General features: G+C 42.5%; 1 protein-coding gene across 1 annotated transcript in view; it reads right to left on the reverse strand.

Annotated features, from left to right (window-relative positions):
* Positions 1-19357, reverse strand: part of LOC126297830 (galactosylgalactosylxylosylprotein 3-beta-glucuronosyltransferase P-like) — a 384927-nt gene that overhangs the window by 201001 nt on the left and 164569 nt on the right. The window lies entirely within an intron of this gene.

A 19357-nucleotide genomic window follows, 5' to 3' on the forward strand; every position in this document is an offset into this window, starting at 1 on the left:
CAGAAGGTAGAACCTTCCCAAACTTTTCTTTCAAAGAACCATCCGGGAATCCATATGAGAAAATCTACAGAAGCCTCGACAACTGAAACTGTAGGGCCACATTTGATCAAGAGCGCACATACAATGTCTCAATCATTACGTTGTTACCGGTGGCAAAGCCAGATGAGATGTGCGGCTAATAACATCACCTCCCAAAGTTGTGACTATAATCAGTATCATAGCAGCCAGAGTTCTCGTGAGACGAGTGGTAATTCATGTTAACACCCTCAGCCGTATGTTTAAATCTGTTTATTCAAATGCGACCGGTTTCGGTGAAACACTGCATCATCATGAGGCCCATCTATTGGCAAAAATTTGACCTCTCTTTGCCAATAGAGGGACCTGATGATAACGCAGTGTCACCGAAACAGGTCGCATTTGAATAAACAGAGTTAATCACTCGGGTCGAGATGTTATCATTGATTGTTATATACTGTTCAGCCGTTGTCTGACTCTCCATCCGAAATAGAAGATGGATATACGAAAGTGAGACGAGTGGAATCACAACTATCAAATGATACAGCGACGAAGATTGTGGAATCGTTATTATAGAGCAGGCGGGTTCAAATCACCTTCAGGCCATCGCAGTCTAAGTTTGATTTCTGTTTCCTAGGTCACTTAAGGTGAATTTCATTTAGACAACAGCTGATTTCATTTCAGATCCTAGTCAAATTGACTTAGTGTCCCATTTCTACATATTTTGATATCGACCGAACGCTAACCTTATTTTCACAGATCACCGGAAGTTCTTCATCTTTCATTAATACACAGTTTTAAAAATGATCTGGTAAATGAAGGAAGTAGGGCGTATAGCCAACAAAATGTTTTGGTTTCGGAGTGGGTTTCCTGGTGGATACATGCTATAAACAGTCCACTATCATTAACCCACTATAGATTGCCAATAATGATATCCACGGTTAACGCTCACAGATTTCTAAAGCGCCTTTAACGACTTTTGTTAAGGCAACTAAAAAATAATTCAGCTAGACAGGACAATCTTAAAGAGGTACTCGACTATAATTTCATGTTTCTTTCACTTTCGTTAGTAATGGTGACTGACTACCTGTAACTGTCCTCTAAAGACGAACTTCACACAGTAAACAAACTTTAATTTTAGAATAGCTTTCACGGGCTTTTATCCGCTGATAATTGTTTTCTGAATATAGACAAGTCGTTGCAGGATCTACTGATAACGAAAATGAAGTAATAAATGATTATCATATAGTTTAGTTTGTGGTTCGGAGAAGGACCGCTGAATTTGTTCTACGTTGACTGCAGTACGTTTAGGAATATACAAATATACAGAATTTGCTCTACGTTGACTGCAGTACGTTCAGGAATATACAAATATATAGGTGTCAATTGACGGTGATTGAGCGCCTTTTGTTAGTCATCTACAACCACGGTCAAATGCTTAGCAAGTCAGTTCAGGGCGTAAGTACAAACAGTTGATTGCCACATCTGGAAATGAGCTACAGCTAGCTATAATCCCTTACATACACATAAGTGAAAATACGGTGAATCGTACAGTTGTGCCGATGATTTCTTTTGGAAAAAATATTCCTACGCCAATCTATACAACGCTAAGCCGGCTGGCTTACGAAACAAGGTATTTCGAAATGCTAGAAGGATCACTGAAAGCATTACACGGAGCACGGAAAGAGATAACAATTTCTTTTTCGCGCTGAGCTCCAAGTTAGCGCAAGCATAAACTGAGAGGAAAGGGGTGTGCTAAGCAGATTAAGGCAGTTGACTGTGGGTTTGGGCTGGGGCAGCTGATAATTTACATATGAAAGTGGATGACGCTTTATTAGCCGTAAGACGAGGAGGAATATAAGAACTAACAGGGACTGTGCAGCTTTTTTGTAAGGCAGTGTCGGAGATGTACATTGTGCTAACTTTTTTTATTTTCATTTATTTTTTAATGCAAGAAGTAGGACGATATCCTATGTACGATGTCTTGTTCTTTCGTGGCTACCAGATAAATATACATAACAATAAAAAACGATGGAACTAAAATAACATTCTTGTCTTTTGCATTTATAACTTGGGATAGTGGCTTCCAAACTGAGTATGTAAAGTGATCATCACAACTAATGGAGCAAATAGCTTGCTTGCTAAGAGGTTTGAATGCATTGCGATGCTCACCGCTATCTTTGATTAAAAATGGCCTCTAGTACTTCAATAACCTGTCTGCTCGAATTTAGCGGAAGTTTCACCTCAACCACGAAGCCACTACATCGTTCTTATGCCAGGCAACAGCGTAAAACTAAACTTAGAACGGCAGACACTCGAAGCAGAGGGACAGAAGAGAATAACTCACTATTAAAACCAAATATCCCTTAAGTAGAGGCGGCCGCGGTGGTCTCGCGGTTCTAGGTGCGCAGTCCGGAACAGTGCGACTGCTACGGTCGCAGGTTCGAATCCTGCCTCGGGCATGGATGTGAGTGATGTCCTTAGGTTAGTTAGGTTTAAGTAGTTCTAAGTTCTAGGGGACTGATGACCACAGCTGTTAAGTTCCATAGTTCTCAGAGCCATTTTTTAAGTAGATCTACAAGGGATGTACAAAAACATGGATAAACAAAAAACACAACACATTGCTATCCCGCAGGAAACCCGTTGGCATTAAAAACAGCTTCCAGTCGTTTCGCAATGGATAAATACAGGTCCTGTATGAAGTTATATAGGTTATATCGTCTTGTTTTCAAGGGAATCTTATAACATTCTAACGTCAAAATAGTGACAAGTCAAGGGAACAATGATGGAGGTAGATACCAATCTCGCACCTTTTTCTCCAAAGTAGACTACAAAGGCTTAATAACATTTAGGTCAGTTAACTGTGGTAGCTAGCGGAAACGGACAACTCATCGACGTGCTCAGAGAACCAGTCCTGGGCGATGCCAACTGTGTGAACAGGGCCTTGTCGACTTGAGCCACCGCATCACCACTGGGACGGCTTTGAACAGCCAAAGAGGTCACATAATAATTGGTAGTAATGCAGCCTTGGACAGTAACCATGGGGCCGATGGAATACCACGATGTCGCCGCCCAAAACATCACTGAATCCCGCCGTTTTCCACTCTTTGGACGTAAACTATGCTAGAAGTTGGAAAAAACGTGAAACAAGACTCATCCGACCAAATGGTACTCTTCCGTTGCTCCATAGCCCAGGTTTTAGGGTTTCGGCGCCATGTTTTCCTGTTACGGGCATTTAAGTCACTGATGAGTCGTTTTGTAACTCGAACTCGCCCTGAAATTCCGTACTTATGTAGCGGTCTTCGTATTTTGGTGATGACAGAGTTCGCGAGTACGACATTCAGTTCTGGTGTAACATTTGCAGCTGTTGTGCTCTTATCTTTCGTCACAATCCTCTTCAGTGACGGAGTGAGGTAGCGCTGTGGCTAGCAGACTGGACTCGTATTCTGGAGGACGACTATTCAAACCCGCGTCCGGCCATCCTGATTAAGGTTTTCAGTGATTTCCCTGAAACGTTTCAGGAAAGTACCGGGATGGTTCCTGCGAAAGGGCACGGACGACTTCCATTCCTATCCTTCCCTAATCCGAAGGAACCGATGACCTCGCTGTTTGATCCTCTCTCCCGAATCAACCAACCAACCAACCAACCTCTACAATGACTGTCTGTTACAACCATTTAACACAAATTTTCATCTGCGTTGGGAGTTAGTGGATGTAGTTTTTCCACCTTCTCTGTTAAGGTATAAGGATTCGACACGATGTCACTTGAAACACCTAACACGTCGGCTTACTTGCTTAAGGAAGCTCACATCATACGGACACCAACAATTTGCCCACTTTCGAAGTCACTTAGATAGACATATTGTACTTTCAGCTACACAGAACGCTGTTCTGACTACAAGTGACATATGCAACGTACTGAGGACGTTACACAGATGCTGTTCGTGGTCAAATACAACAACACAATCTGCAGGCCAGGCTAGCATCTGCATTTATGTTGAAGCATGCACTTCTCACGATGTTTGAATATATTTGACTTAACCTTGTATGTACGCAAATCCTGAAAAAAATATCAGTATGTTTCGATTAAGTTTATACGCTATCCTTTCAAAAGTATCGGTGCACCATTATGTAATCAGATTAAATTAGATTAGTACTCGTTCCATAGATCATGAATACGACACTTCATAATGATGTGGAACGTGTCAGGTGATGTGGAATTGACCATTAAATGACACGAAAGCAGTGATTTCGTGTGTGGGGTACTCACTGGCTATCACCTGAGTAACAAATCCATCACGGACATTTGAACTCTCCTAAAGCTGCCCACTTCGATTGCTGGTGACGTAAGTATAAAGTAGAATCACGAAGGAACATCCGCAACTAAACCAGGACCAGGCAGACCTCGTTTACTGGCGGACTAGTACCATTGAGAACCGAGGAGTACAGTTGTAAGAAATAGCATGCTCGAGCTGCTGCACATAAGCCACACATTTCTGTAGTCAGTGCTAAGAGACGCTGGGGGTGTGAAGTGCGACACCACTGGACATCGGTTGACTGGAAACGAGTGATATGGATTGATGGTTCACGCTACACCCTGTGGCAGTCTGATCTGGATCACGTTATTTGCCATCATATGTAGCGGTAATAGTGAATTACGGAGGAGGTGGTGTTACTGTATGGGGGGTGTTTTTCAAAGTTAGGGTACAATCCCCTTACTGCGTTTAAGGAAAGGTTAAATGTCGAAGGGTATGAACACATGTTAAATCATTGTGTACTGTGTATAGCACAGGAACAGTACGCAGACGATGATCGTATCTGAATGACAATGCACCTAGTTCTAAAGCTGCTTTTGTTAGGGAATATTGTTTGTGGACAATAACATTGTTGAAACAGACTGGCATATTCAGTGTGTTGACCTGAACCCAAAGTAACAACTTTGGGGTACGTTATAACGTCGAATTTGCTCCAGACGAAAGCGGGAAGAATGGGCTGCCATTCCTCCACAGTGTAGCGGCACTAACGTTAACATAGGAAAAAGTTAGATTCTGGGCAATATTTCTGAGTGCACGAGTTACAGCCAGGCACAGACCTGTTGACAGAAAGTTACGCTACCAGCGGTTGCGGAGTAGAATGGAGGCCACAGGGCCGTAGACCCACTGAAAAGAGTAAATGCAGCGATTTGCATGGTGGAAGTTACACGCAGAAGGGGCCCACTGGCCCAACCCAGGTGCTATGAGGACATGACTCGGAGGGGCGCGTTAGCAAAACGGAGGGGCACAGCCACGTATAAATAGGTTCCAGTTAACTAACAAGGCATTCAAGTGTGACAGCTCTCCTGGAGGGCAGGGCGCGTCACATCACTGTCCCCACGCAGCAGCAGATGGGGCGCCAGCGTTCCATTCCATAGCAGGTCGCTGGTTCGATCCTCTGAGGCCAACGCAGGGTCCGCAGCCAGTCAGCGGCGGGCCACGCCACAGCTCGTTACTGCGGGCAGTCGTGTTGGCTCCTAACACACGCCGGAGGCATCCTGAGGCGAGGGCCGCAGATTCGTACACCAGATCACGGGCGCTTGTTGTCGCTGCGATCTTAGCCACGCCGGTGAGTAAGCACGCTGCGCACCGCCTTGCAGCTCCTGTGAGCGGTTCTGAGACAACAGGGAAGGCGACTGCTGAGTCAGCATCGTCACAACTCCGCGGCCGTACAAGGCTGACACACAGTAGTGTGCTGCATGGATCACTGAGGCAGCCATTCCATGCCAAGCCATTTTACAGACAGCGAAGTTGTGTCCTCAGCATTGTGGGACCTGGTGATGCAGACCAAGAGGAATGGGGACACTGTAATTGGAAATAATAAATTACTTGGGAAACTCGGACTAGTTTTAATATGGCGCATTATGATAGTTTCCATCCTCGTCCAGCATTTCTCTACAACAGTCATAAGTGTCACTCGCAAAGTTCAAGCCATGATAAAGGCAAAGGGTGGTCACACGCCACATTAATGTCGACTAACAGGTGTCCGGATACTTTCGAGATGATAGTGTATTGCGACGAATCATTTGTGAGCATGAATTGTGATGAGAGAAGAGAATATCCAACTCTAACAAGACACTTGGACCGCAGTTTCACTGAGTATGCAAGGGGTCATCGGATAGATTTCTATATAACTTATGAAAAAACAAGATGCGATCATTAGACTTGTAGAAAGTGCCAGCAAATGAAGCAGGCGAAAGTTAATACAAACGCCTAAAAATGAAATTGACTGGCAGCGCAATACTAGCTAAGCAGTAATGGCTAGAGGACAAGTGTAAGGCTTTAGAATCATGTATCACTAAGAGAAAGAAAGATACTGCCTACAGGAAAATTAAAGAGGCCTTTGGAGAAATGAAGACCAGCTATATGAATATCAAGAGCTCAGATCGAAAAACACTCCTAAACACAGAAGGGAAAGCTGGAAGGTGAGAAGCGTATATATCACCATACAAGAGAGATAAAGTTGAAGGCAATATTATAGAAATTGAAGAGGACGTATATGAAGATGAGATGGGGTAATTGTTACTGCGAGAAGAATTTGACAGAACACTGAAAGACCTATGTCGCAACAAGGCCCGTGGAGTAGACGACATTCTGTCAGAACGACTGATAGCCTCGGGAGAGTCAGTCATGACAAAAATATTGCATCTGGTGTGCAAGATGTATGAGACAGGTGAACTACCCTCAGACTTCAAGAAGAATGCAATAATTCTAACTCCAAAGAAAGCAGTTGCTGACAACTGTGAATATTACCGAACTATCAGTTTAATAAGTCATGGCTGCAAAGTAATAACACGAATTTTTTACAGAAAAATGGAAAAACTTGTAAAAGCCGAACACGGGGAAGATCAATTTGGATTCCTGAGAAATTCAGGAACACGCGAGGGATTACTGATACTGTGGCTTATCTTAGATGATAGGTTAAAGAAATACAAACCTACATTTATAGCTTTTCTAGATTTGGAAAAAGCTTTTGACATTTTTGACTGGAGTACACTCTTTGAAACTGAGAATGTGGCAGGGTTTAAACACGGGGAGCGAAAGGCTGTTGACAACTTGTACAGAAACCAAACGGCAGTTATAAGAGTCGAGAGACATGAAAGGGAATTAGTGGTTGAAAAGGGAGTCAGACAGAGTTGTAGTCTATCCCTAATTTTATTTAATCTGAACAAGCAGCAAGCAATAAAGGAAACCAAAGAAAAAATTGGAGCAGGAGTTAAAGTCCAGGGAGAAGAAATAAATGCCGATGACACTGTAATTCTGTCCAAGACAGCAAAGGACTTGGAAGAGCAGTTGAACGAAATGGACAGCGTCTTGAAAGGAGGACATAAGATGAACATCAACAAACGCAAAACAAGGATAGTGGAATTAAATCAAATTATGCTGAGGGAATTAAATCAGGAAACGAGGCACTTAAAAGGAGTACATAGGTTTTGCTATTTGGACAGCAAAATAACTCATGATGGGCGAAGTAGAGAAAGTATATATAGTGTAGACTGGCGATGGCAAGAAAAGCGTTTCTGGAGAAGAGAAATGACATTGAATATAGATTTAAGTGTTAAAACATCTTTTCTGAAGTTATTTGCCTGGAGTGTAGCCGTGTATGGAAGTGAAACATGAACGATCAACAGTTTAGAAAGGGCTCTGAGCACTATGGGACTCAATATCTATGGTCATAAGTCCCCTAGAACTTAGAACTACTTAAACCTAATTAACCTAAGGACATCACACAACACCCAGTCATCACGAGGCAGAGAAAATCCCTGACCCCGTCGGGAATCGAACCCGGAAACCCGGGCGCGGGAAGCGAGAACGCTACCGCATGACCACGAGCTGCGGACAACAGTTTAGACAAAATGAGAACAGAGGCTTTTGAAATGTGGCGCAACAGAAGAATGCGGAAAGTTATGTGGGTAGATCGTGTAACTAATGAGAAGGTACTGAATAGAATTGAGGAGACAAGAAATTTGTGGCACAACTTGAGCAAAAGAAGAAAGCGGCTGATTGGACGCATTCTGAGACATCGAAGGGTTACCAATGTAATATCGGAGGAAGGATGTAGGCTGTAGTAGCAGGGGAAATTGCATCAAACCAGTCTTCGGACTGAAGACTACAACAACAGTAGTGCTAGTCCTTCTCTGCATATTCACTCTTCATCCTTCAATGCGATATATTTTTTCCCAACGATGGATGACTTGGTGGACAGCTTGATTGCGGATTTCTGCAATTTAGCTGTTGAGGAAACGTTCTATCTCGAAAATGACATGGCAGTCGTTCTGGAAATGCCTGCCATGCTATGGCTTCTTCATCCTAATGAAGAGGAAAAAGGCACCGGCTGCCTGGTTCGGAGAATACGGGGGATGAGGAGAAATGTGATAGCCAAAAGAAGCAGCATATCTCGCTGCACTCTGCGAGCAATGAGCTGTGGTCTTTTCATTAAGCAAAAACGCAGCTTTTGGCTTCGTCTCGATAGTCTCCCGTAAACTCGTCAGGAGGCTTTGGTAGTATGCACCTCTCACTGTTAGTCCCATATAAGCATCATTTTTAGCACCAAAAATTAACATTCCTAGAAAAAACTCAATATCACCTTCCCAGTGTTTGTTAGGTATTCGCCTTTTACGACTATACGTGTTACCGCTGCTTGCTAGGTCCGCTGCAAACACATATTGAAAGTCATTCTTACCTGGTAAGTTGGTATTTTCACAGGGGTATATAATTTTAATTTAATAGGTATAATGTGCAGTGGTGACGAAAATGTCTTATGTATATCTATTTTTAAAAGCGTTGACATGCTGAAAATGTCTGATCGCGGCAAACTGTGATTGCCGTTTCACTTATCCAGGAAATGACAGAAATTTCGATAAATATCGACAGTTACTTCTCTTTATCTCGACTTTATGTTTCTACAAATTCCTAACACTTATCTCGAATGTTTTTATGTTCCTCCGCAAGGCTAAGAATTCTAAACGAAAAGGTTCTTTCTAAATAAGTTGGGTACCAGCTTTATAATAATACAATCGTCCACTATTTTGTTGGTATATTCATAATGCCGGACGTTTCTCAGCCACTCATGGTGCTCACATACGTCATAAAAATATACAATTTGCTCAGATTTTCACACGAATAACATCACGTTGCAGTTTTCATTGGATAGTAGTTGAAAAAGTAAGTGTTTAAATGTGGAAACAAGTTTCTCGTATGACCGGTAAGTTAACTGTAAAGCAGCAGAGAAATGAACTTCACTTGGCGAAATCTCCATAAGACAGGAACTAACTAGTGAGGATATTTCTATTGGGCACGTTCGCCATCCGCAAGTGTGAGGCAGATCATTAACATCACGGCTTTAGAGAACTCCGTCAGTAAACAGATAGCTATGACATTGCTATGTATGTGTCTTTAAGAAGAACGATGCAAAGCGGCGACTACAGCCATTATGAAATACGTAAAATGAATTTACAGTTGTGAATACAGACAACCAACAGCCTTATAAGCGAATGACGACCATGAAAATTTACGCTAGCCGTCGCCTTAACCGCTTTGGCTGTCCACGCACTGCTCACGGCCTGACCCAGAGTTCTATTCGTCGTCTTTCCTGCGTCACAACCTATAGTCTTACTGATATTATGTAATTCCCATACAGGAGAGGGCATTCTTAATTTAATGTCGCTACCTGGTATTAGTGGATAAATACGACACTGTCGTAATTCTCTGAAACAGCTGATGGTTTTTCGTATTCGCAACTGCGAATACATTTCATGTAAACACGTACTGCCGACGAGGCGTTATTATAAAGGAATAAAAAACAGTAACACCTAGAATCACGCACTAAACAACTTATTGTTGTACTTCCATTTCACCGGTATATTCACTTATAGAAACTGATCTATCGGTTTTTGGGCAATAATGTTTCCGTGATATTTGGAGACCGTTCCCTGTATTTATGCGTCTAACGTATTGCGCCCTTCCGAGAACAGCAGTTTCTAAATCACAACATGAAGCCCATGTTAATGTGACTTGACGTTCGGTTGAAGGCTGAACACAAATAGTGCACCATCGAAACAAGTTACAGGCGGCGGTCGGCTGTAAACGACAACGCGCGCTACTGAATTATCCGAAAACCGACATTACATATTGACGCACAGTTTAAACGAGGTATTATTAAAGCGTAATAGAGCAGGCGCGCCTGCCCATAAATACTTCGCCGAGCGTGTGAATGCAATCGTTAACTCTTTTTCCTGCTGCCAACCGAAACATTATGATGCGCGGCATAATTCAGTTTGCGCGGCGCGGTCGCTCGTAATCAGCGGTGTTAAACACGGCCGCCGTCTCGCTCTGCCTGCCGTTAGAAACAACAGCATTAAGAACTCTCCCGTCACTGTCACTTCCAGCCCTCCTCAAAAGCGTCTGCTGGCCGGAGTGGCGATCTCTGTGGGAACTAATCAAAGGCTTTCAAATTAGGAGTGACCCAGCCAAGTCTAGAGAAAACACAAGATCAATCGAAAAGAAGCTATAAAAGATAGAAATGCACTACTCAAAAGAATTAGGGGAAGAAGCGTTTCAGCTTCCGGTATATAAATCTAGTTTGATACATGTGGTATCTGTGATTGTATTACATAGCCTGAGATCTTCGCTTTCAATGTATGTAATAACTAAAATCATTCGCCATCATCGACTGTGTTATGCATTAAAAGGTAGTGTATACCGTTGTCCCAGTGTTTTCTAGTGATATACACATATGGCGTTTCTCATTTGTGGACGTTGCATTCAACCAAGCACATGCAGTGCGATATTTTAATGCAGTGCAAGTTGCAAGGCAGTTGAACCAAGAAGGCTGGACTTTCTATCTTGTTGCTGCAGACGTCAGTAGCTCTCTATGTCATCCATAGATTCCATACATGCTACAGAGAGGTAGATCAGAACAAAAGGCGAGTTGGACAAGGTCGCCGACGCATTGCGACCCCACGTGAAGACCGGCATCTGACCATCCCTGCGTTGCGGCGTCGAACGGATACCGCCAGGGCACTGCAAGACGTTCTCAGATGGACCACACGAGTCGCTGTGTGCGATAAGAGTGTAAGGAACTGGTTAGGAGAAAATACCTATCGTCTCAGACTCTGTTCTCGTACCCCACTTGACAAGAAAAGACCCCAGTTCTCTTGTCGTGTACATAATTTGTGAAAGATGATAGTATAATACGTGAAATCCATTTGCAGTTGCGAATACGAACAACCATTACCTGCATGATGGCCAATACAACTTTGTGCCGGACCGGGAGTCGGAGCCGAATTTCCCGCTTTACGCGAGCGGTCGCCTTAACTGTTTCGGATATCCGTGTACGACTCACGGCCATACCCAAACTTCCATATGTCGTCGTTCCTGCGTCACAGCATGTACTCGTACACACATTATGAAACTCTCATGCAGGTGAGGACATTTTATGGTAACTGGAAATCGCTGTCTGGTATCAACGGATAAATACGATATTGCAGTGACTATGTCGTGGTGAAAAACGGTGCAGTGTTTCCTCTGACATGCATGCATGCCCGAAGGAACATTGCAACGTTCTTCTTAACAACAGAAGCACTGCGATAATGTATCTTAAAGGTATAATTTAGTAACATATCTAGTCATGAATTATTGCTCAATGGAGTGTGGCAGGAGGCCAGAGTCGTGTTCCGCTAATTATTCTGACGAGTGCATATCGTTAGAAGATGGAGGATGATACAGTTTTGTGCAAACCACATCTCACAGTTCGCGTTCAGTTCTCCGTTACCATGCCAACTGGCAACTTCGTGACTGGAAAAAATATGTTATTCACAGACGACTCCAGATCGCAGTACATCGAACAGATCGTGTTCGACCGTGTGGTGGCTGCTGCACACGGTGGTGTCCCTTTATTCCTTCTCATGCACGATAATACCTGGATACCTGGACCCATATGATGGGCCTCACCAGCGGTGTCTAACGAAGCCTCGAAGTTGAAGGAATGGAATGCCCAGAGGGGAATCTTGACCTAAACCACATCGAGCATGTGTAGGACATTCTTGACAGACTTGTGCGTAGTCCTGTTTCTCCAGAGATTCTCCAAGACCTATCAACGGCTCTCATTGAAGGATTGGGAAGGATACCACAGAAACTTATACAGAACATGCGACGTAGGTGTCAGGCGGTGACAGACGTACTGAATGTCCAATGAAAAGAACCCAGGACGATGGAATGAATGATTATTTCCACTTTGCTTTCGACATGTGTTATACATTTCAGTTCTTGTTATGTGAATGAATGAGGATGTAGTGTTATTCTGTTGTGTTCTTAATCTGTGAAAGATAAAGGTATAATTTGGTGATGTACCCATTCTTTGGCTGTTTCTCAATGGCGTATGGCAGGCGCACGAAGTCATGTTCCCTTAATTCTTTGAGCAGTGTATATCATTAGAGGTTGGAGAATGTTTCATTTTTATGCAATTAACACAGCTGATGCGGAAGTAAGAAATAGCTTGTTTCTTCCCATACAAAAAATAATTGATTACTAATTATTGGAATTAGAGTATTAACAGCTTAACGTCGTACATACTCGGGAAGGAGATGTGTAGGTCGGATAAACATTATATTTTCATGTATTCCCGCTGATGGAAATTGCTTGAGGTCCGAATTTTTACCGACACTGAACATGAGAATAGTGTGGCCCAGGTTTTCTCTGCTTTCAGCCATACAGCAGGTATGTCGATTCCATGTTATTTCGACGACGGATCCGGTAGTCTTCTTTGGCTGCTGCGAGCTATGCTGTCATGCAATCACGGTGCATGGATGTCCATCAGGTTTTTATCTGTTATGGTGTCGGGTTCGACTTCTGACGTTCGCTACGCCATTTTATGCTCATCTGATTTTCAGAGTCTCTACTGCCGTTCAGTGAAACATATATTTTATGTGTTTTTCATTACTTGTGGATAAGATGGACGGCGAGATCTTCACAAATTTAGTTCCGGACCACAAGCTTTGTTTCAACTGAAACATCCTTCACGGTATTTTATGATTCCCGACATCTTTATTTCGACAGACTCCTTAATGGAGCTTTGTGATTATACAGCTGATTTGCTTGATTATTTAGTCACGTGTATCGTTAGTACATCGTGTCGACTGTATAATAAAGGCATGGGCAACCTTTGGTGACCTGCAGGCCTGATTTACATACTTACTGAAGCTCGGGGGCCGCCTCGTCACGCTCCTAGCGCATGAAGTCAAAACTACAGTGTCAGTGACATTAATCTTTATGGAGTAACGCATTTGTTCATTTAACTTCAAACCTCAATTTGAAGGGAATGCTGAGCCCAGGCAAACATGGAGAGTGTCATTCGATTCATCCGGCTTTTCAGCAGAGCTAAGTACGTAGTTGCTAAAACAGTTTTCTTCGTGAATATGAAAAACCAATAAATAATGTGTACAGCAATGGCGCAAAATGATTAACCACGACGAGTCTGTTTTATCTTTAATGGTTACCTTAGGAGTCTCAGACTATTAAATTCTAACATTATGCCGATTAACTTTACCTGAAGGGCGTAACGGCAAATGGTAAAGGTCCTCCGGAAATGTGCAGAAAGCTACCCTTTCCTTTGTAATCATCAGGATGAATGCCTGTAGCAGTGTGCTGCATACATTCAACCGACGGTATTTCAGAAAAGATCATACCATTGGTTGGGAACTTCAGTTCATTACGTGCCCGTTTTGTGGATCTTTCGGGATTTATTTCGAATATTATTTGGATGCAGTCATTTTCATACGTCGTGCATAGACGACCAACATTTCACAGCTGCTATATGCAACCGTCCCATATACATTCTACGTGCTACTGAAACTAATTTTCTAGGAGGCGGCTCTTTTTTCGATTAGTGACGAAATACACGTTGCAGACAAACAGCTAGTTCAAATTTTGAAAATTAGAGCACATGGAACGAGTATTCAAGCGCAGTCGTCGCTATAATTCTACAAAGCATCAGAACCACTGCATCACCGCGGCGAAATTCTACGTGCACTATCCAAAACTTCGAGTATGTGTTTTTTAGGCAACGCTAAAATATGCTTATATCTTATGGACCTCGTACGAAATAAAATTCTGGAAATTTGTTCTTTTTCGATAATTCTTTGCAGGGTCGATGCTAACTTAGCAAACAAATTGTTACAAGTTGAACATATACTCTGTTTTTCAAGTCGTGAACCGATTATATCAAATATGTTACTGGCGAGTTCATTATTTTAATAAGTTATACAGGGTGTTAAAAATGTACGGCCAAACTTCCAGGAAACGTTCCTCACACACAAATAAAGAAAAGATGTTATGTGGACATGTGTCCGGAAACGCTTCATTTCGATGTTAGAGCTCATTTTAGTTTCGTCCACCTACGCTCAATGGAGCACGTTATCATGATGTCATACGGGATACTCTACCTGTGTTGCTAGAACATGTACCTTCACAAGTACAACACAACATGTGGTTCATGCGCGATGGTGCTCCTGCACATTTCAGTCGAAGTGTTCGTACGCTTCTCAACAACAGATTCGGTGACCGATGGATTGCTAGAGGCGGACCAATTCCATGGCCTGCACGCTCTCCTGACCTCAACCCTCTTGACTTTCATTTATGGGGTCATTTGAAAACTCTTGTCTACGCAACCCCGGTACCAAATGTAGAGACTCTTCGTGCTCGTATTGTGGACGGCTGTGATACAATACGCCACTCTCCAGGGCTGGATCAGCGCATCAGGCATTCCATGCGACGGAGGGTGGATGCAAGTATCCTCGCTAACGGAGGACATTTTGAACATTAGCTATAATAAAGTGTTTGAAGTCACGCTGGTACTTTCAGTTGCTGTGTGTTTGCATTCCATGTTTAATGTGATTTGAAGAGAAGTAATAAAATGAGCTCTCACATGGAAAGTAAGAGTTTCCGGCTACATGTCCACATAACATATTTTCTTTCTTTGTGTGTGAGGAATGTTTCCTGAAAGTTTGACCGTACCTTTTTGTAACATCCTGTATACTTCAGGGGTATTTATCACTAAGCATATACAACTGTAGCCAATTATCTATAATTACTGTTTACAAAGCAATTTACGAGGCATTTAGGGAAAATGATTTTGGCTACACAATTTTACTTCAGCTCGGTGAAGTATCCTGTCTCCCGAGAAAGGTTCTACATTTTACACCTCGTCTTCGTCCCAGATTAGCACATCAAAGTAACATTAATATACTTGTTAACATATATGAGTATTAGCAGTCACAAAAGTAACAGTATTTCATTTTAGGACATTAGATATTTTGCTCTACAGAAACTAGTTCGTGATCATAATCATTTCAAAAACATAAATACTGTGTGTGCGTAGTTTATTGTTGAAATTAAAAATGTGGTTTGTGTGTGTGTGTGTGTGTGTGTGTGTGTGTGTGTGTGTGTGTGTGTGTGTGTAATTTATTGTCAGAAATAGAAATATGTAGTTATTTCTGGCTTTCGAGCTGTCAGTGAATCTAAGCTGTTCCGATGTTTTCGTCTTGGACTAGACAGTTCATCAAGTTGTTCCCTAAAACCAACATCAAAATGTACAGGCGTTTCATCATGTTAGGCCAACGTGCCGTTGGTAGTTAATTAAAAATGTAACAAATGCAGTGTAGATATGTATGCCAAGAATTCATCTCCGAGAAGAAGGGAAACAATAACTTCCTGGAAGATTAAAACTTTGTGGCGAGCTGGGACTCGAACCGCTGCCTTTACAAAGAATACCGTTTCCCCCAGGAGTGATAGTCCTTGCGAGGTACGCACGAGAACTTGCGTGAAGTTTGCAAGGTAGAAGAGGCATTGATTGAAGTAAAGCCGTGAGGGTGGGTGGTGAGTCATCCGTGGAGACTTCCGACGGTAGAGCACTTTCCCGCGAAAGGCAAACATCTCACCATGCAGTCCCGGTCCGCCACACAGTTTTCATCTGCTACGAAATTTAGAATCAGCACACACCCCGCTTCAGAGTGAAATCATTCTGGAAACGAAAAGAATAGTTTAAATAGCGTTTCGACGAGGAGAGAGCATGAAATACACTGTGGCCTGATTAGATGACCCACTCAAATCGTTAGTTACAGTAGTTTAGAAGTACTGCAGAAAAACGGACTCAGGATTATGAAATGACTATTAGAATCCTGCTTTTCTGAGTACGAGTATAGTTTGTTAACGATGCTCCACCTCGTTAGTTTTCATTTCTGCAGACAATCGGTAGACAGGCAGCGTGTAGATTTCTTAGCGTGTGGTTTTATGAGCAGCTTAATTACTCTGAGCAAACAGCCAGTGACAAAACCACGGAGATAATGAACAAGCTGACAGGAAATGGGATAGCGGGTTAGAGAATACCTCTATCAATGGTGGAGTTATATCACAACGCTATCATCTCCCCAATAGTCCGTTTTTTGAGCCACGTATGGGCATACAGGCTCTGCTTCGAACATCACAAGCGGACTGTGCGTCTAAGGCACAGGGGCGTGCTCGTGAGAATATTAAGGGCGTTACGGATCACTCACTGTATACGCTTCACAGGACAAATCTGATTTACACCAGCGTTAGGTACCAGATAGACGTGTATTATGTTAAAAAGGAAGTCTATAAATGACGCATATAATTCCAGTTGAAACATTATATACCTGACTGAGATAATGGGATTTCATGAATTTAAGAATGGATTCGCTCCTTCTGAACACCCTGCGAAGGATAAAGATGTCGTACATAAAACCCAGACAACGGCACGGCACACTTCTTAACAGTACATGGTCCGTTTTCTACATACCTAGAACGATTCAAATGCAATCTGCGAGGAATGTGTCAGTGTGGAGGAACTGTTTTCTCAGAACATGTGCTTCTGGAATGTAACGCGTGTTGCTCTGATATCCTTGTAATTCCACCTACCGCATATCTATACTTGATATTATCGGATCGGACCGAAACAAACAGATTCGCCGAGAAGATATCTGCAGAGATGCTACAGGAGTATTAAAGTGAAGTCGGCCGGAGTGGCCAAGCGGTTCTAGGCGCTACAGTCTGGAACCGCGTGACCGCTACGGTCGCAGGTTCGAATCCTGCCTCGGGCATGGATGTGTGTGATGTCCTTAGGTTAGTTAGGTTTAAGTAGTTCTAAGTTGTAGGGGACTGATGACCTCAGAAGTTAAGTCCCATAGTGCTCAGAGCCATTTGAGCCATTAAAGTGAACGCAGTAGAAAACCTTAAATAATGTCGGATTACGTAATTAGCAAGGTAGTTTCGTCTGATGGTATGGTGTAACGAATATGGTCACTGGAATGTCGACAGTGGGCGTATGATTTCCGGATATCATTCCGCAACCATCGCACCTGCCCATTGCTAGAGTGTGTGGTTATGCCTAGAACGCAGATCTGTACTACATTAGGACCGTTGCGATCGCTCACCTTGTAGATAGCATGATTTACAGCAAGATTCTGAGTAGTAGTTACCCTGTACATAAGTTCTATTGTCACGTTCACTGCCATTAACTGTAATCATGGTAATATAGTGCTCTCCGATAGTTATGACAGGATGTCTCTACCTTCATTCGACTTTCGTCCTTAAAGCTTTAGTTTCAGTATATAAAACAGTTTCCAATAAAATATTTTACTTTTGTTGTAAAAAGGTATATTAGCATTTTATGCTAGCTAACAAAGACATTACATTCAATTAAATTAATTTAAGTCAAAAAATAATTAAATGCATATTTTATCCTCAATTTATATAGAAAATTGCTTGAAGAAGACGAACTCGCGGTTAATCACTACCTCCCCTACGAGAAACTATTCACGCCGAGTACCTTTATGAATTTTCAAATTATGAAATGTGTCAACAGTTAGATATTAACATGTATTTAAAGTCTATGTATTTTAGGAGTTTCAAAACAGAAAAATGCATAGTGTAGGGCTAAAAAAATTGAATGAACTGAAACAAAACTGATTTTAAATGTTATCGATAGAAGATGGAATTCATTCGAAAGAAGCAAAATATTTTTATTCCTGTTACTTTCATCAGTTCTCTTCGTCTTCACAGCTCAAACAACTTTCGAAAACTTAAGAGCGAGCGCACATTGTTACGCTGCACGTATTGCGATAAATAAACCCATATTCGATATACAGGGTGAACATTAATAGAACCGACAAACTGCAGGGACGGATTCCTGACTGGAGATGGAGGAAAAAAGGTCCAATGAACATGTGTCTGGCAACTGACGGTGTGCGTGTTACGACAACAAATCGACCAGCGACACAATACAGAGCTGCATCGCATCCACATCACGACAAATGTTCAAACTGACCTCCACGGGATGCAATGCAGATTGATGATGCCAGTCCCGGCAAAGATAAAGAAGACAGATGACAGAAAATCCATAATTGTGATGACATGGCGCAAAATGCACTGCTGATATCCTTGCACTCGTTGCAGGTGATAGGGATAGTAGTGGATGTGATGCAGGATACACATACTCGTTCTTTGGCTTACACCATTTTGACGGGGTGCCTGGAGCTTGTACTAGAGTTTGTCCCAACATCCTGTAGAATCCGGTTCTCCAAACTGGTGTTCGCACAGTCCGCCGCTTTCCTGCACGTTCGTCTTTTTGAGAGGACCCATGATCACACAAACGTCCAACGAGGGTCTGAAATGTTGTGTGACGTGGTTGCTGTCTGTGAGGGTACTTGTTTTGGTATGCCGTGCTGCGTCTCGACCGATTCCATCCGCTCGACCGTACACAAACACCACCTCGGCTTGTTCCCGACGTGAATACCGGACCATTCTACTTCTTACAGTGCGCTGCGTCAATCACACAGCCTGCAACACACAAGGAACGCAGGGAACGTGGTCGGAGGAACTTCCATTCGTCAGCGCCATCTACTGTGGCAACGATGCGTTTCCGGACACATGTTCATGGGATCGTTTTTCCTCAATTTCAAGTCAGTGACAGTTTATCGGTCTTATTAATGTTCACCCTGTATTACACGCTCCTGAAATTTCATTTAATTTCTTTGCCTACCCATAAAATAGACTTGGAAGCTTTTTTGCATGCCAGACGAAACAGATATTTCCTGATGGTTCAGTTTATTATGAGACACGAAGCACATCTATACTAATAATAAAACTATAAAACCGTCGCGTCTGTGCGTTTGTCTGTTTGAACACGCTATTCTTCAAAAAAAACTAGAAGAATTTTCATAGGAAACGGGGCAACTTACAGACTTTATTTCACCAAATTGGATCACGGAAAAAGATATCGTAATTTAAAATGTTAT

Source organism: Schistocerca gregaria, chromosome X (assembly GCF_023897955.1).
Source record: "Schistocerca gregaria isolate iqSchGreg1 chromosome X, iqSchGreg1.2, whole genome shotgun sequence".
Classification (NCBI taxonomy): Eukaryota; Metazoa; Arthropoda; class Insecta; order Orthoptera; family Acrididae; genus Schistocerca; species Schistocerca gregaria.